The sequence below is a fragment of the Scyliorhinus canicula genome, chromosome 13 (genome assembly GCF_902713615.1).
Source record: "Scyliorhinus canicula chromosome 13, sScyCan1.1, whole genome shotgun sequence".
Lineage (NCBI taxonomy): Eukaryota > Metazoa > Chordata > Chondrichthyes > Carcharhiniformes > Scyliorhinidae > Scyliorhinus > Scyliorhinus canicula.
In genome coordinates, this window is record NC_052158.1 from 4,136,222 (window position 1) to 4,161,803 (window position 25,582).

Consider the following 25,582-nt stretch of genomic DNA (forward strand, 5'->3'; position numbering starts at 1 on the left):
AAGAAAGAGACAGATAATTGTTTACATTTCAATGGCATCAAGGGGTTTGGGGAGAAAGCGGGAATGTGGCATTGAGATAGAGGATCAGACACAATCATATTGAATGGTGGAGCAGGCTCGAAGGGCCGAATGGCCTCCTCCTGCTCCTTTTTTACATGTCTCTGTATTTATGTGTGAGGTTTGGTGGGGGGCGGGGTTGCCCCTGTGCTTGCAGGGGAGGGGGTTCCCCGTATCCCTGGGGGATGGGGGCGGCGGAGGTCCGCGCTGGAGCGTCTGCGGCTGCTGACATCATACCGGCGCATGCACGGGGGACGGGGTCTCTTCCGCCACCGCCATGGTGGGCCAGGCCACCGTGGGGGCACCCCCCGGGGCCAGATCGCCCCGCTCCCCCCCAGCACCCCGGCGCCCACCCACGACCCCAATCCCGCCGGCACCAGACGTGCTTCGATTCCTGCCGGCAGGAAAGGCTTGTCAGAGGCGGGACTTCGACCCATCGCGGGCCGGAGAATCGCCGCAGGGGGCCCGCCGACTGGCGTGGCGCGATTCCTGCCCTTGCCGATTCCCGGGTGGCGGAGAATTCGGGCCACGGCGGGGGCGGGATTGACGGCGACCCCGGGCGATTCTCCGACCCTGCGGGGGGGGCGGAGAATCCTGCCTCAGCTCTCTGTGCACAGAGAGCAAAATCCCATCCAATGTGTCAAAGAGCAGCACGGAGTTAATTCCTGATGGATTGGGAAAAAGGGTCAGGAATGACCAGGATGCTGAAGAGAGTTGAGATTCTCGTCATTCACAAAAAGTCCCATCTGGTCAGTGTGTGAATAGTCCGTCCGAATCAAACTGCCTGTGCCCAGCTTCACACGCTGATCCCTGTTTGGGCAGAGATGTGAAAGTGAGTGTCTGCCTCCTCAAAACCAGATCGTTCCCCATTGGCAGCTTTGATTGGCAGCCTGCCCTGGAGAAGGAAAACTCTGATTTGAAACCCCAGCCATGGGTCAAATAGTAAAGTCTTCATTGGCTGACAGTGCGGAAGGAGACAGGCCAATGGTCTGGGTGTAGAAACAGCTGCTGAGGCTCTCCAGCTTGTTCAGTATCGAGGAAAAGGACAAGTCTAAAGTTAAAAGCTGCAGCCTTTCAGCTGCTACACTGTGACACACATTACAGCAGCTCAGAGCAGAGAGCGGCTCTGTACAAACCGCACCCACTTCAATATACTCACTGTGCAGCTTGTTCAACAAATCAACTCAACCAACACCCCCATCATCAACATGAAAAGCCCTTAGGGCTGGGGGAGGGGTCAGCCAGCAGCAGAGACATTTCAGACTCGTTTTTAATTCAAATATTATTCTTGGAAAAAATTCAGACAACCGTGTAATTCTCCAAAGCTGATTTTTATGAAAAAATCTTCATTTTCAGTGATATGAGTTTCAGTCAAAATTCATAACAAATAAATACCAAGCATCTAACTTGAGTTGGAGTCGGGCTGGGTTTACGTAAAGGGACAGGTCAGGAGGAGCTGGACAATATGTTTCAGTTTGTGTTTCCCACAAAGTAAAACACAGTTTGACCATCCATGCCTGGGGCTGCTTTGGGACAGAAGTTAATGAAGGAGAGCAGCAGGCTGCCATTCACTGACAGGACAAAATCCCCACCTCCTCCCATCCTCTCTCCACCCACCCCCACCACCAACAGACCTTCACTCTCATCGCCTGGGTTCAATTATTCCCTCTAACCCGGTTTATTCTTAATTCTGCTCCGGGTTTTATCTCCAACACCCAAAGCAATGGGACCGAGAGCGGCAAACAACAATAATTCCTTGAGTATTGCCGTGAACGTCATGAGGGAATTACTGAACTGAATGTGTTCAGCAGCAGAGCACGAACATTGAAACTGAAAGTGGTTTGAATCAGGAAGTGCTGAGTGTGAACATGGCTTCCAGACAGCACGATCAGAGTTTGTCCGAGGATTTAATTTGTCCCATTTGTCTTGATTTCTTCACTGATCCGGTTTCACTGGAGTGTGATCACAACTTCTGCCGCTCCTGTATCACCCAGTGTTGGGAAAAGAAGGAGAGAAACTCCTGCCCGGAATGTCGACAGGAGTTTCCAGAAAGAAACCTCAGAGCCAGTCGGGCCTTAGCGAATCTGGCTGAGAAAGCTCGAAAATTAAAGCTGAATGGGAAAGAGAAGGAAAGTAAACTTCACTGTGAGGAACATCAGGAAGAACTGAAGCTGTTTTGTGAAACTGACAAGAAATTGATCTGTGTGATTTGTAGTAGATTCGCAGGAACACAGAGAACACCGCTTCATCCCGATTAAAGAAGCTGTTGAAATCTACAAGGTAAAAGGGAACAGATTTGATCCCCTGATTATCTGATCACATTTTCAGGGTCTAACACTTTTATTTTCTGATTTTCTCTCCCAATCCCAGGATGGGGTGAAATCTTCCTTAGATTCTCTCACACAGAAGAAATCGACGGTTCTAGAAATGGAGCAGCAGCAGAAACAGAAGATTTCCCAAATTAGGGTAAAGTCTCCCTGTGCTGAGCTTCCAAATTTAATTCATTATTTTGTTGTTTTTATGACAGAAACATATTATTTTTAATGTTTCTTCTTATAGAAACAGTCGGTCAGTCTGCAGAGCCACATCACATCCGAGTTCACTAAAATGCACCAGATTCTCACTGAGAAAGAGCAGCGTTTCATCCGAGATCTCAGGGAAGAAGAGGAAAAAATTCTAAAACTAATGGAGGAAAATCTTTGTGAAATTCAGGAGAATTTAAACTCTATTCAGGAGAAACTCTCAAAGTTGGAAAACCAGTTGGAACAAAAAGACGGAGTGAGATTTCTGAAGGTGAGGGATTATATTTCAGTTTAGTTCAATGAAAGTTCACAGTCACAACATGATCCACACGAGCCTCCTCCCATCCTACTTCATTTCCCTGTCAATATATCCTTCTGTTCCTTTCTCCCTCATGTGTTTATCCAGCTTCTCCTTAAATGTATCCCTGGCTTTCCCTGGGTGGGTGGAATTTAATGCTGTTCCCCCCCAGGGTACATTTAGTCAGGGTGTGGGGTGAGTGGAAGGGGACATGGGTGTGGTGAATGTAATATATAGATATATATGATAATTCACACTGTCTTTGTAAGCGCAGTAGCGCTATCCTACCACTAGGGGGAGTAGCTCTGGGAGTACTCAGGAACTTGTACTGGGCTCCACCCTTGGCTCCACCCACAACTCCTCCCCCTAGTGCAGCTGTATAAATACCCTTGACCAGAGTCAGCCTGAGTTCACTAAGGGTTCATCAACGGGTAACAGGCTGGCTCTGAAGTAAGTCGATTAAAGCCTAGATTCATATCGGAAACACGTGTCTGGTGAATTGATGGTTCCATCAATGGGGAATGACACTGTGTGGAGTTTCTGTTGTCTTTCCATCTCTACACAGATTAAGTCCGTGTGGTAAGTCTTGTGGGACAGCCTTCCTGTAACCAATTCAGCCCCTTAACAGGGCAATTAATGTTCTCATCCTGCTGTCACTGGTATTCCCCCAGCAATGAGCAGGGGTCTCACAATACGGGAAGCCTGAAAATCAAACCCTGTTGGGATTACTGGTGGGATTCTGGGAGGGGGTGGGGGGGAGAGATGGTGGGAATGAGGATGTAGCGGGAATGTCCTTGTTCAGTTGCACTGTGTACCTGATTGAGGGACTGTAAGAGGTTCATGCTCCCGTTTCCTCTGACAGATAGTCTTGACTTGAGGATTTTAGAAAAAACATAGGGTGGCACAGTGGTTAGCACAGTGGTTAGTACTGTTGCTTCACAGCGCCAGGGTCCCAGGTTCGATTCCCGGCTTGGGTAACTGTGCAGAGTCTGCACGTTCTCCCCGTGTCTGCGTGGGTTTCCTCCGGGTGCTCCGGTTTCCTCCCACAAGTCCTGAAAGACGTGCTGTTGGTGAATTGGACATTCTGAATTCTCCCTCTGTGTACCCGAACAGGCGCCGGAATGTGGCGCCGAGCGGCTTTTCTCAGTAACTTCATTGCAGTGTTAATGTCAGCCTACTTGTGACAATAAAGATTATTTTATAGAAATATTAAATACACAGACTCAACCACAAACTTGTTTTTCAGAAAAACACTCCCAACACGGAATACAAAGAGCTCTAAACTAATGTAAATAACATTACACAACATTTAATTGGTTTTTCTGATTTAAATCCCTCCACAATTTAACCTCGGCTTCCACATAAACACACAAATCACCACAACTTATTAAAAAGCCTCTCCTGAAAATCCACAGACAAAACCCCACATTTCAGCCCAAACTTTCCTTATTTCAAACCCAAATCCCCCCAGGATTTGGTTGTTACCCTGAAGTTATTTTAAAAACCTCAGCCCCAATCCCTGATAAATTCCAATTCCCCACCCGGCTGCTCCTTCTGGTGTGAATTGTAGGCCCGGGAGCCAGGTTGACCGTTCTTGACCCTCCTTCTTGACTGCAGTGCCAGACCCTTGGATCTTGCCCCTTCACAGTCGGGGAGGGGGGGGGGGAGGGGAGGGGTGGGGGGCTTGAGAAAGCTGGGGGCTTCACCCTGTGCGGCTGTGAGCCCCCCCCCCCACCGGGCAGAGGATCAGTGCGGGGGTGGCGCCGACTTTCTGGTCGTAAGACCAGGTGGATCCTGCAGAGATAGCCGCAGGGTCGGAGAATCCTGCCCCCTATGTCCGGACACCATGCTCACTGCTGTGACAGACTGGAGTAAATTCCACCCCGTGTGATAGTCAGTTCCACATTCTCATCACTCTCTCGGGAAAGAAGTTTCTCCTGAACTCCCCATTGGATTTATTTGTAACTATATTATGTTTCTATCCCGATTTCTGGATTCTCTACAAGTGGAAACATCTTCACTGAATCTATCAAATCCGACCCCTTTCATCATTTGAAAGATCTCTATCAGCTCTTCTCTTTTCTACAGTAAAGTTGATCAATCTTTGCTGTTAGTTGAAGCCTCTCAGTTGCTGTCAATCTTTTTGATACTTTCTCCTGTGCTTCAATATCCTTTGTGGAACATCCTCTTTCTATTCCATGTCTGCAGCAATGGGAATTGACAATTCTCAGCAGCTTGTAACAATGTGAGGGTCATTTCTGCTTTCTGGATATAGACAGTCCGTCTCTGTCAACTCAGATTTGTGTTTTGTTTATTTCAGGAGGAAGCATCTCGGAAGAGGAGGTAGGACATGAACTTTACTGAAACTCAGGGCAAGTTGGTAAAATTACTCAGCAAAGTGTTTATGGTCAATTTACAATCAACTCTTTAATATTTACAGGATTAGCGATGAGGGTAAAATGCTGTCACTCGCAGATGGTGTCCTGTCCATCGGAAAATTCAACAGCCCTTTACCGTTCCCAGTGTGGAGAGAAATGCTGGATGTCATTAACCCTGGTAAAACTCAGATAAGTTCCTCTGTCCTGATTTTTTAAAAAAATATTTAATGTATTTGAAAATTTTTATAATAATAACATTAACAATGACATCAACATGGTATAATAAACATTTACCCCCCATCCCAATCTTCACACACCCCAACCATAAAACAACAATCCGTCCCTCTCCCCCGCCTCCCGCTTGGAATTCTGCATCTGCTGACATTTTAATTTTCCCCGAGAAAGTCGACGAACGGCTGCCACCTCCGGGTGAACCTGACCATTGACCCTCTAAAGGCGAGCTTTATTTTCTCGAGACTGAGAAACCCAGCCATGTCACTAACCCAGGTCTCTACACTCGGGAGCTTCGAGTCCCTCCACATTAACAAAATCCATCTCCGGGCTACCAGGGAGGCAAAGGCCAAGACGTCGGCCTCTTCGCCCCCTGAACTACTGTCTCTTCCGACACTCCAAAGATCGCTACCTCCGGGCTCGGCACCACCCATGTTTTTAGTACCGTGGACATTGCCTTAGCGAAACCCTGCCAAAACCCTCTAAGCTTCGGGCATGCCCAAAACATGTGGACATGATTTGCTGGGCTTCCCGCGTACCTCGCACACCTATCCTCTACCCCGAAAAACGTACTCATCCTAGCCACTGTCATGTGTGCCCGGTGGGCTACCTTGAACTGTGTCAGGCTGAGCCTGGCACATGATGAGGAGGTATTAACCCTGCTTAGGGCATCCACCCATAGACTCGCCTCTATCTCTCCTCCTAGCTCGTCCTCCCACTTGCCCTTAAGCTCCTCCACCGGAGTTTCCTCCGCCTCCGAAAGCTCCTGGTAAATATCCGATACCTTCCCCTCTCCCACCCAGGTACTGGAAACTACTCTATCCTGTATCCCCCATGGCGGCAGCAGCGGAAAGGCCGGCACCTGTTTTCTCAGGAAGTCTCACACCTGCAAATACCTAAACCCATTCCCTGCTGGCAATTCAAATTTATCCTCCAAGGCTTTCAAGCTGGGAAAGCTCCCGTCTATAAATAGATTCCTCATCCTTCTAATTCCTGCCCTTTGCCATCTCCGGAACCCACCATCCAGCCTACCCGGAACAAACCGATGATTATTATAAATCGGGGTCCAAACCGATGCTCCCTCCACTCTCTTATATCTCCTCCATTGCCCCCAGATTCTCAGAGCCGCCACCATCACCGGACTTGTGGAGTATCGGGCCGGCCAGAACGGAAGAGGTGCCGTTATCAGTGCTCCCAAACTGGTGTCTTTACATGACACCGCCTCCATCCACTCCCATGCCGACTCCTCCCTCTCTACCCACTTCCTAATCATGGCTATATTAGCCGCCCAGTAGTAATTGCAGAAGCTCGGCAGCGCCAACCCACTCTCTCCCCGACTGCGTTCCAGCAACACTTTCTTCACTTGCTGGGTTTTACCCGCCCACACAAAGCCCAAAATAACCTTATTCACCCGCTTGAAAAAGGCCTTTGGGATGAAGATGGGGAGGCACTGAAAGACAAACAGAAATCTGGGGAGCACCGTCATTTTCACGGTCTGTACCCTCCCCGCCAGTGATAGCGGGAGCATGTCCCATCTCTTAAAGTCCCCTTCCGTTTGTTCTACCAACCGGGATAGGTTTAACTTGTGCAGTGCGTCCCATTCCCGGGCCACCAGGATTCCCAGATATCGAAAGCTCTTCCCTACCATTCTAAGCAGCAGCTCTCCCAGTCTCTTCTCCGGTCCTCTTGCCTGGATCACGAACATCTCGCTTTTCCCCATGTTCAATTTATACCCTGAAAAATTGCCAAATTCCCCCAGGATTCGCATTACTTCCCCCATCCCCTCCAACGGGTCTGAAATATACATGAGCAGGTCATCTGTGTAAAGCGAGACCCGGTGCTCCACCCGACCCGAACCAGCCCTTTCCAGTTCCTAGAGGCTCTCAACGACATGGCCAATGGCTCTATGGCCAGAGCAAACAGTAATGGGGAGAGGGGGCACCCTTGCCTCGTCCCTCTGTGTAGTTTAAAATACCCAATCTCAGCCAGTTCATACGCACACTCGCTACTGGTGTCTGATAGAGCGACCGCACTCAGTCAATAAAGCCCTCACCAAACCCTAACCTTCCCAGCGCCTCCCACAGGTAATTCCACTCCACCCAATCAAAAGCCTTCTCCACATCCTTCGCTACCACCACCTCCACCTCCTCTCCTTCAGACGGCATCACAATAACATTTAGAAGCCTTCGAGCATTGGCCTTGAGTTGCCTGCTCTTTACAAATCCCATCTGGTCTTCCCCTATCACCCCCGGGACACAGTCCTCTATCCTTGTGGCCAGTATCTTCGCCAGCAGTTTGGCATCCACATTCAGTGGAGAAATTGGCCTGTATGACCCGCATTGCTCCGGATCCTCCTCCCGTTTCAGGATCAAAGAAATCGTGGCCTGCGACATTGCTGGGGGGAGGACTCCCTTCTCTCTTGCTTCATTAAATGTCCTCACCAGCAGTGGGCTCAATATCTCCGAAAACCTCTTATAGAATTCCACCGAGTAGCCATCAGGCCCCGGGGCCTTGCCCGACTGCATGCCCTCCAGCCCCTTGATTATTCCTCAATCTCAATTGGGGCTCCCAGCCCTTCCATCAGATCCTCATCTCGGAAACCTCAACTGATCAAAAAACTACCTCATCCCCTCCACCCCAGCCAGTGGGCCTGACTCATATAATTTACTCTCGAAGTCCTTTAACACCTCGCTTACCCCTGCTAGGTCCAGGACAGTATTCCCGCCTCTACTCTTTACTTTACCCTATCTCCCTGGCCGCCTCCCTTTTCCTGAGCTGGTGTGTTGACATTCTGCTTGCCTTTTCCTCGTACTCATAAATCGCCCCCTTGCCTTCCTCAACTGTTCCACCGCTTTCCCTGTGGTCAACAGCCCAAACTCCGCCTGTAACCTCCGCCGCTCCCTCAGTAGCCCCGTGTCCGGGGCCTCCGAGTATCTCCTGTCCACCTGGAGTATCTCCTCCACTAACCTGTCCTTCTCAGCCTGGTCCCCCTTTTCTCTGTGGGCCCGTATCGAGATTAATTCCCCTCTGACCACTGCCTTCAAAGCTTCCCAAACCGTGGCTGCAGAGACCTCCCCTGTATCATTTGTGTCCAGGTAGTTCTGGATGGACTTGTTAACCCGCCCACAGATCGCTTCATCCGCTAGCAACCCCACATCCAGTCTCCACAGTGGGCATTGCCCTCTCTCCACACTAATCTGTAGATCCACCCAATGAGGGCAGCACGGTGGCGCAGTGGTAGCACTGCAGTCTCACGGCGCCGAGGTCCCAGGTTCGAACCCAGCTCTAGGTCACTGTCTGTGTAGCGTTTGCACATTCTCCCCGTGTTTGCGTGGGTTTCGCCCCCATAACTCAAAGATGTGCAGGGTAGGTGGATGGAACACGCAAAATTGCCCTTAATTGGAAAAAATGAATTGGGTACTCTAAATTTATTTTTTAAAAGATCCACCCAGTGCGGGACATGATCCGACATTGCGATTGCCGAGTACTCAGTATCCACCACCTCCGGTATTAGTGCCCTGCCCTGAACAAAAAAGTCGATGCGAGAGCATACCTTGTGGACATGTGAGAAAAAGGAAAACTCCTTCGCCCTTGGCCGTGCAAACCTCCATGGGTCTACTCCCACCATCTGCTCCATAAACCCCTTCAATTCCTTTGCCGGCCTCCTCCCTGTCCTGGATTTTGACCGCTCCAATTCCGGATCAATGACTGTGTTAAAGTCTCCTCCCATGATCAAGTTATGTGACTCTAAGTCTTGGATCTTACAAAACACCCACCTCATCAATTCCACATCATCCCAATTCGGAGCATATATGTTCACAAGTACCACCCACACCCCCTCCAGCTTCCTACTCACCATTATGTACCTACCCCCCCTTGTCTGACACGATTCTCCCAGCCTCGAATGCCAATCGTTTGTTGATCAAGATCGCTACCCTCCTGGTCTTTGAGTCCAGCCCTCAGGGCCGGCCCAAGGCACCGGCAACTCGGGCAGTCGCCCGGGGCGCCATGTGCTAGGGGGCGCCAGACTCGGATCCCGCGCATGCGCAGTTGGGCCGGTGCCAAATGCGCATGCGCGGTGGCCGCCCTCCCCCAGGGCGGCCCCCTCCGCCCCCCCCCCCTCGGCCCCGCCCCCGCGCCTCGGGCCCGCCCCCCTCGCCTCGGGCCCGCCCACCCCGCCTCCGACCCGCCGCCCCCCCCCCCCCGAAGGGCGCCGAAGTTCAGCTTGCCCGGGGCGCCAGCAACCCTAGGGCCGGCGCTGCCAGCCCTGAGTGGAAATGAAATGAATGAAAATCGCTTATTGTCACAAGTAAGCTTCAAATGAACAGAGAACATAGAACAGTACAGCACAGAACAGGCCCTTCGGCCCTCAATGTTGTGCCGAGCCATGATCACCCTACTCAAACCCACGTATCCACCCTATACCCGTAACCCAACAACCCCCCCCTTAACCCTACTTTTTAGGACACTACGGGCAATTTAGCATGGCCAATCCACCTAACCCGCACATCTTTGGACTGTGGGAGGAAACCGGAGCACCCGGAGGAAACCCACGCAGACACGGGGAGGACGTGCAGACTCCGCACAGACAGTGACCCAGCCGGGAATCGAACCTGGGACCCTGGAGCTGTGAAGCATTTATGCTAACCACCATGCTACCCTGCTGCCCAGAAGTTACTGTGAATAGCCCCTGGTTGCCACATTCCGGCGCCTGTTCGGGGAAGGTGGTACGGGAATTGAACCGTGCTGCTGGCCTGCTTTCGTCTGCTTTAAAAGCCAACTCTTTAGCCCTGTGCTAAAGCAGCCCCTATGCTTGGCTAACCCACCCATTTCTCAATCTTGTCTGAACAAAGAACAAAGAAAAGTACAGCACAGGAACAGGCCCTTCGGCCCTCCAAGCCTGCGCCGACCATGCTGCCCGTCTAAACTAAAATCTTCTACACTTCCTGGGTCCGTATCCCTCTATTCCCATCCGATTCATGTATTTGTCAAGATGCCCCTTAAATGTCACTATCGTCCCTGCTTCCACCACCTCCCCCGGCAGCGAGTTCCAGGCACCCATTACCCTCTGTGTAAAACATGTACCTCATACATCTCCTCTAAACCTTGCCCCCTCGCACATTAAACCTATGTCCCCCAGTAATTAACCCCTCTACCCTGGGGAAAAGCCTCTGACGATCCACTCTGTCTATGCCCCTCATGATTTTGTAGACCTCTATCAGGTCACCACTCAAACTCTGTCGTTCCAGTGAGAACAAACCGAGTTTATTCAACCTCTCCTCATAGCTAATGCCCTCCATACCAGGCAACATCCTGGTAAATCTCTTCTTCACCCTCTCTAAAGCCTCCACATCCTTCTGGTAGTGCGGCGACCAGAATTGACACGATACTCCAAGTGTGGCCTAACTAAGGTTCTATACAGCTGCAACATGACTTGCCAATTTTTATGCTCAATGCCCACGGCCAATGAAGGCAAACATGCCGTATGCCTTCTTGACTACCTTCTCCACCTGTGTTGCCTCTTTCAGTGACCTGTGGGCCTGTACACCTAGATCTCTCTGACTTTCAATAGTCTTGAGGGTTCTACCATTCACTGGATATTCCCTACCTGCATTAGACCTTCCAAAATGCATTACCTCACATTTGTCCGGATTAAACTCCATCTGCCATCTCTCCGCCTAAGTCTCCACACAACCTAAATCATCTAGTCTGTAACCTTTAGGTGTGTCTCTTGTAGCATTGCCATGTCAGCTTTCAGCCCCCTCAAACACCGCGAGCTCTCTTGACCGGCCCATTCATCCCTCTGACATTCCATGTAGTCAGCCTGGTCGGGGGGGCTTACCGCCCCTCCCCCTGCCGACTAGCCATCACTCTTTTTAGGCTAGCCTCCAGCTCGCGCCCTCCGCTTCCTCGAGCCCCCCCCCCCCGCATTCGCCTTTCCCAACCTCCCATTTGACCCTTAGTAACAGTTTCTCCCCAGTCAGCAAAGCAGCTCCACCCACCTCTCCCCCCTCGCAACAACACTAGCAACCCAACCCCCCAAGTCCAGCTCCAGCTTAACACCTGCTCACCCCCCACTGTGCTTCAGAGTGTCAGCTGACCCATGCTGACTTGATAGCGCCCGCCCCTGGCACCAAGCAGTCTGTCTCCCCATTGTTCTCTCCCCTCTCCCCCCACTTGGACAAACATATTAAAAGCATCACATTCGCCAGGAAACAAACATCAGAAAAAACAGTGAAGAAACAGCCACTTTAGAAAAAAAAACACCCAAAAAACAGAACCAACCCCAACGAACACCCCCCCCCCCCCTAACCAGCTCCCTGCAAGACAAAGTTACCTTTAGCCATCCAAACAGCCCCTTATTACACACAGCACTACTGATACTGATACAGCCCAGCACAACAAATCGCCACCACAGTAATCTCCAAGGCTTCAGTGTTTTTTAATTACCTCCAGCCTCTTTTCTTTAATAAAAGTCCATACTTTGTCTGGTGTTTCAAAGTAGAAGTCCCGATCCTCGTGTGTGACCCACAGACGGGCTGGGTACAGCATCCCAAACTTCACCCCCTTCTTAAAGACGGCCGTTTTTGCCCGATTGAATCCAGCTCGCCTCTTGGCCAAATCCGCGCCCAGGTCCTGATAAACGCGCAGCTCACAATTCTCCCACTTGCTGCTCCGTTCCTTCTTGGCCCACCGCAGAACGTGTTCCTTGTCCAGGAATCGGTGAAAGCGTACCACCATCGCCCTTGGCGGCTCGTTCGCTCGGGGCTTCTTCGCGAGGGCTCTGTGCGCTCTGTCCACTTCCAGGGGCCGAGGGAACGCCTCAGCCCCCATCAACATCTCCAACATGTCCCATAAGCCCTCGCATCCGACCCCTCACTGCCTTCAGGGAGGCCGACAATTCTATGATTCTGCCTCCTGGACCTGTTCTCCAGGTCCTCCAGCTTCTCCTGCATTCTTCTCTGGCGGGCGTTCATCATCCCCACCTTGGTCTCCAGCACGGTTATGTATTCCTCGTGCTCGGACACCTTTTTCTCCACCTCCTGGATCGCTGTCCCGTGGGTCTTGATTCTGCACGACTTGATCAATCGGAGCTTTAATCGGGTCCAGCGTGTCCTCCTTCAGCTTGGTGAAGCAATCTTCAAAAAACTCCACTAGCTGCTCCGTTGACCACTGTGCCGTCTCCCTGCGGCCCGGCTTCTCCGCCATGTTTTCCTGCGTTGCCGGCTCTGCTCGCGTCTTCCTTATAGGACTTTGTCTTCTCACACGGCCACTTCTGGTCCAATTCTCCGTACACCGGAGGGGGATTTCTCCTCACTGTCTCACTCTTCACTGATTTATCCAATAAAATCCAGAAAAAAACGGGGGAAAAGTTCCAAACGTCCGTCACAGGCGGGAGCTGTCAAATGTGCGACCTACTCCTCCATGGTCGCCACCGGAAGTCCCTCTGTCCTGATTTATATCTTATATTTGAATCATTATCCATATAAATATCACAGACACCGGGCGGGATTCTCCGGCCCACCAGCTCCCTTTTCCTGGGCGGCGGCCCTCACCGGCAGCGGGATTCTCCGTCTCTGCCACCTGCCAATGGGATTGCCCATTGTGGCCACCCCACACCGCCGGGAAACCCGCGGGCGTGGGAGCGCTGCCGGCGCAACGGAGAATCCGTCGGCAGAGAGAATGTTTAAGGGCTTTGTTATAAAGAAATGAGGATAAAAATGGTCCTGATTGGAATTAAAGTCTGATTCATGCAACTCATCCACTTTCTAAAAATCATTCTCAGCTTGGCCAGCTGAAACTGTCAGCTCCCTAAACATCACCAATACAGGAACTCTCAGATGGAGCTCTGTCTCCAGAACCCATCGATACTTTACAAACTTCAGCAAGTGGAAACTCCGCCATTCCCAGCTGAACCTTTCCTCCTCTACAATCCTCATCCTCCTGATACATCTCCACCTTGTGGACCAGACTCATGTCCATGGCCAAGGTTAGGACAGGAAGCCTGGGAATGAGGCTTTGTCTGCCTGTTGAGGGAGGAGGAGTGGTGAGGGGGATGGAGTCAGCTGGTCTTCACTGTGGACCTGGGGAACAAGCCCTGGATTGCAATCCATTTCCTGAAAGTGTCAGCAAAGCCCATTTTCTCAATTGTCTTGAGGAAACGTTGCACTCACTCTGGATGAATATCTTTTATACATCCAGGGAGAGGATTAAGGTAGAGGTTTGTCTGTGGAGAATCAGGTTGGCCGTGCCACCTGGGCACCTTGGCAATGCCAGGCTGGTAGTGGTAGGGTGCCTGGGTGGCACCAGCAGTGTCAGGGTACTGATGTGTTATGTACTCTGGGATAACACAGGCTGCAACTGGATGCAGCTTTCCCCAAAAGATACTCCAGACCCTGAAGTGAGTTCAATCTGATTTATTGAACCAGTCGCACAGTTAGCACAGTTCTCTATGAGTTCGACTCTCTGCCAACCTAAATGTGGTTACTCTGTCTGACTGAACCAGACTAGCTCTTAGCCACGTGCTGGAGGTGTGATACTGTACATACACCCTGACTCACTCTGTAGATGTTCATCAGTGGAAAGAGGTGGAGTGTGAGTGCCTCGTGCCTTTTACAGTGAGATACCACCCCTCAGTGTCCTGCCTGCTCATTGGTCATGTCCTGTTCTCTGTGTTCATTAGCTGCCTGTCTGTATATCATTATCTGCATACTGCATATCGCGACATCTCCCCTTTTTTTATGTTATGTGGTGGCATATATTAACATCTTTACAAGCGGTGGTATATGTGAACGTATTTACATGTGAAGACAGCTGTCTAATGTGAGAAAACAGAATTTAGCAAACAAAACAAATGTTCATAAGTCCCGTCTCTGGGGCTTGCGTCTGATCCTTGTCGACCACCGGAGAGGTGGTGGTGGGGACGACGGAGCCTTGACAGGCGGGATAGAAGCCTGACTGCTGGCCTCGTAGTTCGAGGTATCAGGAGGTGGCAAAACAACAGACGGAAATGGAGAAGAAAGCGGTTGCGGGCAGGCAACTTTGCACAGTGCCCGTCTGTTTCATCTCACAACAGAACCATCAGCCATACGTACAACATACGAGCGGGGCGCTGCCTGTCGAATAACGACAGCTGGAGCTGACCAGCCACCATCCGGTATCTTGATCCTGACAGTGTCTGCCGGGGATAACACGGGTAAATCAGTGGCATGAGCATCATAGCCCTGCTTTTGCTGGTTTCGGAGCTGCTGCACCTTCTGCAGCACCGGGAGGTGAGCCAGGTTGGGCAAGTGTATGGCTGGAAGTGTCGTCCGCAGGTCCCTGTTCATTGGGAGTTGAGCCGGCGACATGCCCTGTACGCAAGCAGCGCAAGGTAGATGTCAGAAGCAGAATCCGCGGCCTTGCAGATGAGCTGTTTCACAATGTGCACCCCATTTTCAACCTTCCCATTGGACTGCGGATAGTGTGGGCTGGAAGTTACATGTTTGAAATGGTATGACTTGGCAACATAGACCACTCGTGGCTGCTGGAGCACGGGCCATTGTCACTCCTGACAGTGTGGGATACCATGCCTGGAAAACGTCTCCTTACAGGCCTTGATGATGGTCCGAGATGTGAGGTCTGAGAGCTTCACGACTTCAGGTTAGTTCAAGAAATAGTCAATAATCAAAATGTAGACACGACCATTCGTACAAAAGAGGTCGATGCCAACCTTGGACCACAGGGAGGTCTAGATTTCATGCTGCTGGAGCGTCTCCTTGCTCTGTGCTGGCTGGAAGTGTTGACAGGTCGCACAGTTGAGGACCATGTTCGAGATGTCCTGGCTAATACCGGGCCAGTAGACAGCCTGTCTGGCTCTGCATCTGCACTTCTCGACACCCAGGTGTCCCTCATGGATTTGGCAGAGCACCAAGCTCTGGAGACTGAGTGGAATGACAATCTGGTCCAGCTTGAGGAGGATACCATCTCTCACCGTCAGGTCATCCTTTACATTGTAAAATTGAGGACACTGCCCTTTCTGCCAGCCATTGGCGAGGTGGTGCATGACACGCTCCAAGAGGGGGTCTTTGGCTGTCTCCTCGCGGATACGAACCACCTTCTCATCAGACGCCGGGAGGGTGCTAGCACAAAGCTGCACCTGTGATTCAATCTGCCGGATGATTTCCAGCGGTTCACTAGGCAATGTGAGGGAGGGGGACAATGTATCGGCAATGATGAGCTCCTTGCCAGGCGTGTACACTAAGTCAAAGTCGTACCTTCTGAGTTTAAGGAGGATGCGCTGCAACTGAGGCGTCATGTCGTTCGGGTCCTTGTGGATAATGTGGACCAGAGGCCTATGATCCATCTCGACAGTGAATGACTGCAGGCCGTAGACATAGTCGTGAAACTTGAGATTGCCAGTGAGAAGACCCAGGCATTCCTTCTCTATTTGCACATACCTTGTTTTGGTGGGCGTCATGGCCCTCGATGCACAGGCTACCGGTGCCCAGGATGAAGGGTCATCGCGTTGAAGCAGCACCGTACCGATGCCATCCTGGCTCGCATCTGTCGAGATCTTCGTCTCCCTGTCTGGGTCAGAAAATGGCAAGACGGGTGCAGTGGTGAGCTTGGCTTTCAGCTCCAACCACTCTGCCTGATGGGCTGCCTTCCACTCAAAGGCAGTGGACTTTTTCACCAGGTTTCGTAGGGCCATGGTGTGTGAGGCCATGTTTGGGATGAACTTGCCCAGAAAATTGACCATGCCCAGGAAGCGCAACACCGCCTTCTTGTCTTCAGGGACCTTCATGGCTTTGATGGCCTTGACCTTGTCTGTGTCCGGGCGCACGCCCTGCTGAGAGATCTGGTCACCTCGGAACTTGAGTGTCGACATGTCAAAGCAACATTTGGACCTGTTCAGCTTCAGGCCATTGGCATGGACACGGCGGAATACCTGCTGGAGACGGGAAACATACTCTTCAGGGGTCGTGGACCATATGATGATGTCGTCCACGTACACACGAACCCCTTCAATACCCTCCACCATCTGCTCCATGATGCGATGGAAGATCTCTGATGCCGAGACAATGCCGAACGGCATGCGGTTATAGCAGTGTCTGCCAAACGGTGTGTTGAAGGTGCAGAGCCTCCTGCTGGACTCATCCAGCTGGATTTGCCAAAATCCATGTGACGCATCTAACTTGGTGAAAGAACGTGCGTGTGCCATCTGACTGGTGAGTTCCTCCCGCTTCGGGATGGGGTAGTGTTCCCGCATTATATTCTTATTGAGATCCTTCAGTCTGTATATCATTATCTACATGTCTGCATATCGTGACAGGTACCCTGCCCAGTGGGCTTGCCCCTGGGAGCCTCTGATCCCCTGGGAGACCCCCACGATGCCGTTCTGCCTGGTACCTGTTTGTGGGAATCAGTACCGAACGGCGCCCGCCCGAGGTCTCCGAGGGGAAGGGAGATTGATCCCACACCTCGGGAAACTGAGGAATCTGCATATTAAAGTGAGACCAGCTGCCTCGCTTTAATATGTCAATTTCTGCAAAGTGACCCCGCCCACAATGGGCAGGATTCACATCACAACGTCTCGAGAGATCACGTTAGATGTCACGGGACGTTGTGAGCCGGGTAGATCCCGAGAGCGGGGTCTCCTGGCTTTTATCGTCCACGCTGAGCCGCGGCGAGCTGCTTTTCGGGCGCAGCGTGGCCATTGGATCGCGCCCTGAGTGTTGCCGTGGGGACTGAATTGCGGCTCTTCCCGTTCCCTTGGGGGCGCTATTCGGGAAGCGAGTCAGGACATGCAAATGAGCCAGTGCTCTTCCCACGGGAATCAGAGCAATTCCCATTCCCGCTGGTGTCTGATTCGCTGGGGCCTGAATTAGCGCTGGAGAGCCTGACAAGCTGGAGCTGTTTATAAACGCTCCGCTCCCCAAACACTCCCATTCCAGCCAAGAAGGTGGCTCCACGGAGACCTGCCCCCAGACTTTCTGAGTCAGTGGCCAATCGCATGCTGGACGTGGTGGAGCAGAGGCAGGACACCCTCTTCCCCAGGGTGGGCAGGAGACCCAAGCACACCATCATCAACAGGGCCTGGGAGGAGGTGGCAGAGATGGTCAGTGCTGCCAACCTCACCAGGAGGACAGGGGCCCAGTGCCGAAAAACGATGAACGATCTCCTGAGGGCAGCTCGGGTGAGTCACCACCTCTGTGTCCCTGGCATCACTCCTGTCCCTCACTCCTCACAACCCACCTGCCTGCATCTCCCTCACACCCCACCCTGCACCAAACCCCAACACCTGTATTGTCCACTTTGGCCTGGTGCCTGGCACACACATGCCACCAGCTACAGACCTCCCGTAGAACTCACCTCCATGCGTCTCACCATGTCCTTTATGTGTTCCCGAGGACAAGGTGACCCACAATCACCGGGAGCGGCAGAAAACCGGCGGGGGCATCCCAGACCTGAGAGTGCAAACCCCCGGGGAACAGAAGGCGATGGAGCTCGCGGGCGAGGCAGAGGAAAGGGCCGTCTCAGAAACAGAGGTCGGCATGTGGTAACCAAGTGAGAGCCCAATGCAAAGCTGATGTCCCAACAGCAACTGAGTGACCCCCTCTCCCACAGACCTCTCCTTCCCAAGATCTCACCGTGTCTCTTGTCTTTTGTCTTGCGGGATCACCATCAGACGAGGCTGAGCCGTCCGGGGTCGCTGACCCCCAGCCACATCCCCAGAACACCCCGGGGCACCAGTCCGGGGAAGACACCGACTTCTCGTCACTGCTGTCACCTGCACCCTCCACCATCGCAGAGACTATCACCTCGGGGGGCATTTTAGTGAAGAGGCTCCTGGGTCACCTTCTGCTGCTCACTTCACACAGGCTGCAGCACATCAGGTGGAGGCAGGGACTCCCGAGGGAGCGGGCAGTCGGAGGGCTGCCCGATCCCAGGAAGCAGCTGTAGTCCGGACAGGGATCGAGCTTCTGGGATGTATGGCGGGGGCAGGGCCCCAGGACACTTGAACCTGGGGTCACCCTCAGTGAGAGGTGGCAGGAAACGGGGCCAGAAGTGTGAGGCCGCCGTGTATGTCAGCTTACCCAGTGAGTGAGCCGTTACCACTCACTATCTCCCCAAACCCCCTCCCCACAAGCTATATGGGCCTGTGAGATGGATTGGCCGGCACACATGCAGGGATGACCCGGGCGGACAGTGGAATGTGATCCTAAAGGCAGGAGTCAGACTGTGTCAAACGATGAGGAGATCCAGAGCTCATCTCCCAGCGAGTCGTCATCATCCTCCGTCCCGTGGACAAGACCCGCTGATACTGCCAACCCAGCGCCAACTCTGCGCAAGGAACTCTTCGTCCCTGGCCTGCCTCCGATGGGGTCTGGCCCGCGATCGGGGCCCACCAATCGGCGGCCCCTCCCCCCAAAACCACCGGGCCTACGCACTCAGATTCTCACACACACAGACACACTCACATTCTCACTGTGGGGATACTGGTAGGACCCACGGAGGGAGGGAGGGGGAGCTGGGGTAGTGGGATGGAGTGAAGGGAGGAGGGACAGGGAAGGTGGAGTGAAGGGAGGAGGGACGGGGAAGGTGGAGTGAAGGGAGGAGGGACGGGGAAGGTGGATTGAAGGAGGAGGACGGGGAAGGTGTGTGAAGGGAGGAGGGGACGGGGAAGGTGGAGTGAAGGGAGGAGGGAAGGGGAAGGTGGTGGAAGGAGGAGGGACGGGGAAGGTGGAGGAAGGGAGGAGGGACGGGGAGGTGGATTGGAGTGGAAGGAGGAGGGAGGGGAAGGTGGAGTGAAGGCGAGGAGGGACGGGGAAGGGTGTGAAGGGAGGAGGACGGGGAGGGTGGAGGTGAGGTAGGAGGGACGGGGGAAGGTTGGAGTGAAGGGAGAGGGACGGGGAAGGGGAGGAAGGGAGGAGGGACCGGGGAAGGTGGATGTTGAAGGGAGGAGGGATGGGAAAAGGTGGATGAAGGGCAGGAGGGCCGGGGAAGGTGGAGTGAAGGGAGGAGGGGACGGGGAAGGTGATGAAGGAGGAGGGACGGGGAAGGTGGAGTGAAGGGAGGTAGGGACGGGGAAGGTGTCAGTGGCTATGAGGAAAGGGCACCACATGAAGTTGGGGGGGGTATGGGAGGAAGGACAGGGGCGGGGAGCTGCCGGTGACCTTAGTTGGCCCAATTGAGAGGTGATGAGGTTGCCCGTGTACGGCGGCCCTGGAGCACACGTTGGCGGCCTGTCCTGTCAGCCCGGGCGTCCTTCCTCCTCCAGCATGTCGCCCTCTGCTGGCTGATGTTATGAAGGACACAGCAGGCCAGCAGGATGTTAGAGACCCTCCTGGGGCTATATTGGAGAGTCCCACCAGAGCGGTCCAGCCATTGGAATGGCTTCTTGAGGATGTCGATGCTCCGCTCAATGACGCTCCAGGTTTCTGCATGGGCCTCGTTATAACGGGTCTCCGCGTCGGTCTGGGGCCTCTGGACAGGTGTCATTAACCATGACCTCAGCGGTTAACCCTTGTCGCCAAAGAGCCAACCCCTCACCTGAGGGAGCACCTCAAAGGAGCCGGGAACCGACGAGTGCGCCAGGATATAAGCGTCGTGCCCGCTGCCTGGGTATCGGGGGCAGACGTGTGTGATGTACAGCTGGTGGTCACACACCAACTGCACATTCAGGGAGTGGAAGCCCTTCCTATTGATGAAGGGCCCCCCTGATGATCCGGTACTTGTAGGGGGACATGCGTACCATCGATCACCCCCTGGACCTGGGGCATGCCAGCGATGGAGGGAAATCCTGCTGCCCGGGCATCCTGGTGTGCCTGGTCCAGACTGAAGGTTATATAGTCCGCTGCCCGGGTGCATAGGGCATCCGTCACCGCGCGGATGTACCTGTGAGCCGATGTCTGCGAGATCCCAGACAGGTCCCCGCTCGGCCCCTGGAAAGTCCCAGAGACAGAGAGGTTCAGGGCGACCGTCACCATGACGACCACCGGGAGAGGGTGACCTCCTCCAAACCCCAGCAGTGCCAGCTGCACCACCGCCTGGCACAGGTGGCACCTGGTCTCACTGGTTAGCCGATGTCTTCGGCGGCACAGGCGGTCCGGCAGCTCCTCGAAGGACAGGCGCCGATGGTAAACACGTGCCCTGATGCGGCGCCTCCTTCACACCTCCTCCTCGGCCTGTTGGACGGCCGGCACTCGAGCCTCACCGGCTGGGCCCTGCTCTTCTGGGGCAGGCTCCTCTTGTGCAGGATCCTCCCTGAGCAGGCCCTGTGCCTCCAGCCTCCGTGTGTCCGTAACGGCAGCTGTGGCCAGGTAGATAGCGAGCATTCCTGGCTGGACTCCAAAATTCATTCTCCGCGGGGGGGAATAGAGAAGACATGTTAGCACGATGAGTATTCCCAAACCCATCCCGATCCAACAGGCTACACGGTGACCCTGAGTTGTACTTCAGCTCCACCCTCCACATGTCCCCACAAACCCCACCCCCACCCCTCAGCCGCTCCCCCGATATGTTGCCGTCCGCACTGCACCCCTGTCCCCATCAGTGAGTGGGACCGGGCCTGTGATGTGGGGAGGCTCTATCCTCACCGACCATCCCTGTCGACAGGGGTACCGGTGGGTGACGAAACCCGTGTCAGCGACAGGCTCTCTGGCCCGTGTCCTGTTTCCTCCAGTGGGGTTTACTGTGGGTCTCCTCACTGGGTGGGCCGTGTGTTATCCCACCAGCAGGGTGGCACCTGGTTGTGGGGTGGAGAGGGTCACCGTGTGCCACCAATCGCCTCCATGCTTAGAGGCTTGTGTGTGGGCAGGTCCGACAGATGGGGGTGAGGCAGGGAAGTGTGTGTCTGCTGGGAGCTTAGCTGCAGTGTGATGTGGGTCCTGGGTGTGACACACAGGTTGTTACAACCTGTCCGGGGGCAGGGTGGATGGGAGCAGGGGCGCGGTGGGCAGGCAGGGCTTGGAGACAGCTGGTGGTCCTGAGGGGTGGGCTGGCTGATAGTGTGACTGGTGAAGCCTCTGCCCTGAGAGGGGCAGTGTGCCAGGGAGGGTGCCAATGGCCACGGTGCATGTGTCCTTTGTTTGGGGTGAGCTCTGCTATTCCCCTGCTTCCCCTGCAGTGGGGCTGAGCTTCTGATGAGGGAACTGAGGAGTGGCAGCACCTGGTGTGTGACTGATTGAGCTTGGCCACGCCCATCCCGGTGATGGCTCAGCCGGGGTCTGAGGCTTTCCAGAGGGGCGGCCTGGGTGGGCTCCCAAATGACCAGAGGCTCTGTGAACATTTCCAGGACACAGTGAGCAGTCAGCAGAGTGAGCAGCCAGGGGCCTGTGAGAAGCAGCAAAGGGGTGTGTTTAAAACCCAGACTGCAGCAATGGGGGTCTGAGCCAGGCCACCCCGATCCCGAGGGGGACACCCCGAGTGCACAGACCTGTCACCAAGTCGCTCCCCGTTACTCCCCCGGCCCAGGCAGCCCCCCCCCCCCCCCCCCCCAGCAAGTCCGACAGTTATTGAGGCTTTTTGAGAGTTTATTACCCTCTCTCTGCCCCTCAGCAGCCATGGAGCCCAGTCCCCGTTTGGAAATATTTGCACTAATTCACACCCGCGTGACTTCTGCCTGAGAGGGCGGAGCATCGTGGAAGGGCGGAGCATACTGTGTCCAATCCGCTGATTAGATTTAAATCTATGTAAATGAGGGTTTTACATGGGCCGGCTGCAGGGCACAAACTTTGATTTCACCGCCAGGGAGGGACTGGAGCCTGGCGTCGGAATCAGTGCCGGGCACAAACCTCGATTTGTGCATTACGCCCGATTCTCCGCCCGATCGCACTTCCGGTGTCGTGAAGCGGAGAACCCGCCATATTTGTTTCCACGGAGCAGAACGGAAATATCTCGGTGTTAAGATCTTCTAAATTTGAGAAGAGATTAGTTTATTTTGATGATCTCTCTCTCTCACACACACACACACACACAAACACACACAGTTACACACACACCAACAGTCTCACACACACACATCAGGTCGGCTTATTTTGATGTTGAGGAACAGGAAATCAAATCAAAAATGGTGAAATCTTCCCCTGATCCCCAGTGAGTCTCCCCCCGGATCCCCAGTGAGTCTCCCCCGATCCCCAGTGAGTCTCCCCCGATCCCCAGTGAGTCTCCCCCGATCCCCAGTGAGTCTCCCCCGATCCCCAGTGAGTCTCCCCCGATCCAGTGATCTCCCCCCGGATCCCCAGTGAGTCTCCCCCGATCCCCAGTGAGTCTCCCCCGATCCCCAGCGAGTCTCCCCCTGGATCCCCAGTGAGTCTCCCCCTGATCCCCAGTGAGTCTCCCCCAGATCCCCAGTGAGTCTCCCCCGATCCCCAGTGAGTCTCCCCCGATCCCCAGTGAGTCTCCCCCGATCCCCAGCGAGTCTCCCCCCGATTCCCAGTGAATCTCCCCCCGGATCCCCAGTGAGTCTCCCCCGATCCCCAGTGAGTCTCCCCCGATCCCCAGCGAGTCTCCCCCCGATTCCCAGTGAATCTCCCCCCTGATCCCCAGTGAGTCTCCCCCCGATCCCCAGTGAGTCTCCCCCCGATTCCCAGTGAATCTCCCCCCGATCCCCAGTGAGTCTCCCCCCGATCCCCAGTGAGTCTCCCCCCGATTCCCAGTGAATCTCCCCCCGGATCCCCAGTGAGTCTCCCCCGATCCCCAGTGAGTCTCCCCCGATCCCCAGTGAGTCTCCCCCGATCCCCAGCGAGTCTCCCCCCCGATCCCCAGTGAGTCTCCCCCGATCCCCAGTGAGTCTCCCCCCGATTCCCAGTGAATCTCCCCCCGGATCCCCAGTGAGTCTCTAATTTTCTGTTTTCTCTCCCAGTCTCTGTGACCCTGGATATGGAAACAGCGAATCCCTGGCTCGAGGTGTCTGAGGATCTGAAGAGTTTGAGACGGACCGGGACCCAGAGGAGTCTCCCTGACACCAGGAAGAGGTTTACACACTATCACTGTGCGCTGGGATCAGAGGGATTCACATCGGGGAGACATTACTGGGAGGTGGAGGTGACGGGGAATCGGCGCTGGAGTCTGGGAGTAGCCGCAGAGTCTGTGGAGAGGAAGGGAGCGTTCAGTCTGAGCCCAGAGACTGGATTCTGGACCATTGGGCGGTTGATGATCAGTTTGATATAAACTCCTCTCCTCCATCCCGTCTCCCTGTCGGTCAGATCCCCGGGAAGGTGGGAGTTTATCTCAGTTATGAGTCTGGGACAGTTTCATTTTACAACGTGGACACCAAGTCCCATCTCCACACCTTCACTGGGAATAAATTCACTGAGAAACTTTATCCTTTCTTCTGTACTTGGGATGTAAACCAGTTTCTGAGAATCTGCTCCGGTTCTGATCCTGATCGGGAAAGGGGCGGGGCCTCGGAGTGGTGACATCATCACTGACATCACAAGGTCAGGGGTCGGGGATCAGAAATCACTCTTGACAACAGGTTGTAGTAAATGAGTCATTTAATTTCCAAATTGTAAAATCTCAATCAGACTGTAAATAAGAACAACACAAATAGAAATGTCAGAGAATTAAAATAAAACCAAATTTAATATCCTGAACTTTTGCTTGCCGTTCATTGTAGTGCCAATTGCAGCCACACGATGGTGATGTTGAGCTGTACAAAGATCAGTAAAGTTTTACAGCGCAGTATCGCCACCTGCTGCTGGATACCTGGTACTGGCAGGAATAAAAAAAAACAAAAAAATGCTCAAACACTCGCTGATCTGACAATTCAGGCCGGACCTTTCTTCACAACTGAAAGAGAATTGGATCAGAAACAAAGGAGGGAAAATAAACATTAGTTTGGACTAAAAAAAAAAATCTTTATTGTCACAATTAAATGAAGTTACTGTGAAAATCCCATCTTGAAGCCGCAGCAGTCCCTGAGGTGTAGGTACACCCACCGTGCTGTTAGGGAGGGAGCTCCAGGATTTGGACCCGGCGACACTGAAGGAACGGCCGATATATTTCCCAGTCAGGATGGGGAGTGACTTGGAGGGGAACCTCCAGGTGGGGGTGATCCCAGGTATCTCTTGTCCTTCTAGATGGTGGTGGCCATGGGTTTGGGATCACTGCCTGTGCGGAGTTTTGCAGTAAAATGGACGATAGTCATGAGTAGCGATAATCAGCAAAGTGACAGGATATTGCTCGTTCAAACTTGAACAATTGCAAACCTTGCATTGATATAACAGCACCCTGCAAATAACACTGACAGCTTTTAAGATAAGTCACACGATACTCACATTTTAATCAATTAATTGTTTGATTATAACTTAACTAAACTAATCATTTAACATTAATTTCCGTACATTACAGAAGAATTCTGAAACAACATTCCAGTAACCATTATAATCAATTTTGATGAGCATTAAGTATTAAAGACCCAAGAAGTAGCGCTTTTGGCTGATATTTACACAGCTAGTTACATGTGGGAAAATGGTCATATACTTACATTGAAATAAACCTGGACAAACTAAAGCTAATTGTTGGAAATTAACTGGGAGACCTGTAGAAATGTTTAACAAATCCTCAGAAAAGTTTTGTCAGATTAGGAAATGGGTTTTGAAATTGGAATTCCCTCCCTAACAGCACGGTGGGTGTACCTGCACCTCAGGGACTGCAGCGGCTTCAAGACGGCAGCTCAGCACCACCTTGTCAAAGGGAAACTAGGGATGGACAATAAATTCTGACCTCGCCAGCGATGTCCAGAACCCATAATGGAAGAATAAAAACTGTTACAAAGCCTGGAGATTGCTGCATTTGGACATGAACTGCTTCAATATCTGAATAATAATCTTTTATTGTCACAAGTATGAAGTTACAGTGAAAAGCCCCTAGTCGCCACATTCCGGCACCTGTTCGGGGAGGCTGGTACAGGGATTGAACCCGTGCTGCTGGCTTTATTCTGCATTAACAAACCAGCTGTCTAGCCCACTAAGCTAAACCGCCCCATTAGCTACGATGTTGAATGTTGGGCGATTAAGACTCTGCCTGCTTACTCAGGTGGATATATAGGATCCCACTGAATCATTTTGAGTTGGGGAGAGTTCCTCCCCGTGTCCTGGTCAATATTT

At 53.1% G+C, this 25,582-nt stretch overlaps 1 pseudogene; it reads left to right on the forward strand.

Annotated features, from left to right (window-relative positions):
- Positions 1–1,474: 1,474 nt before the first annotated feature.
- LOC119975827 lies at positions 1,475–24,067 on the forward strand (annotated as a pseudogene).
- The last annotated feature ends 1,515 nt before the right edge of the window (positions 24,068–25,582 follow it).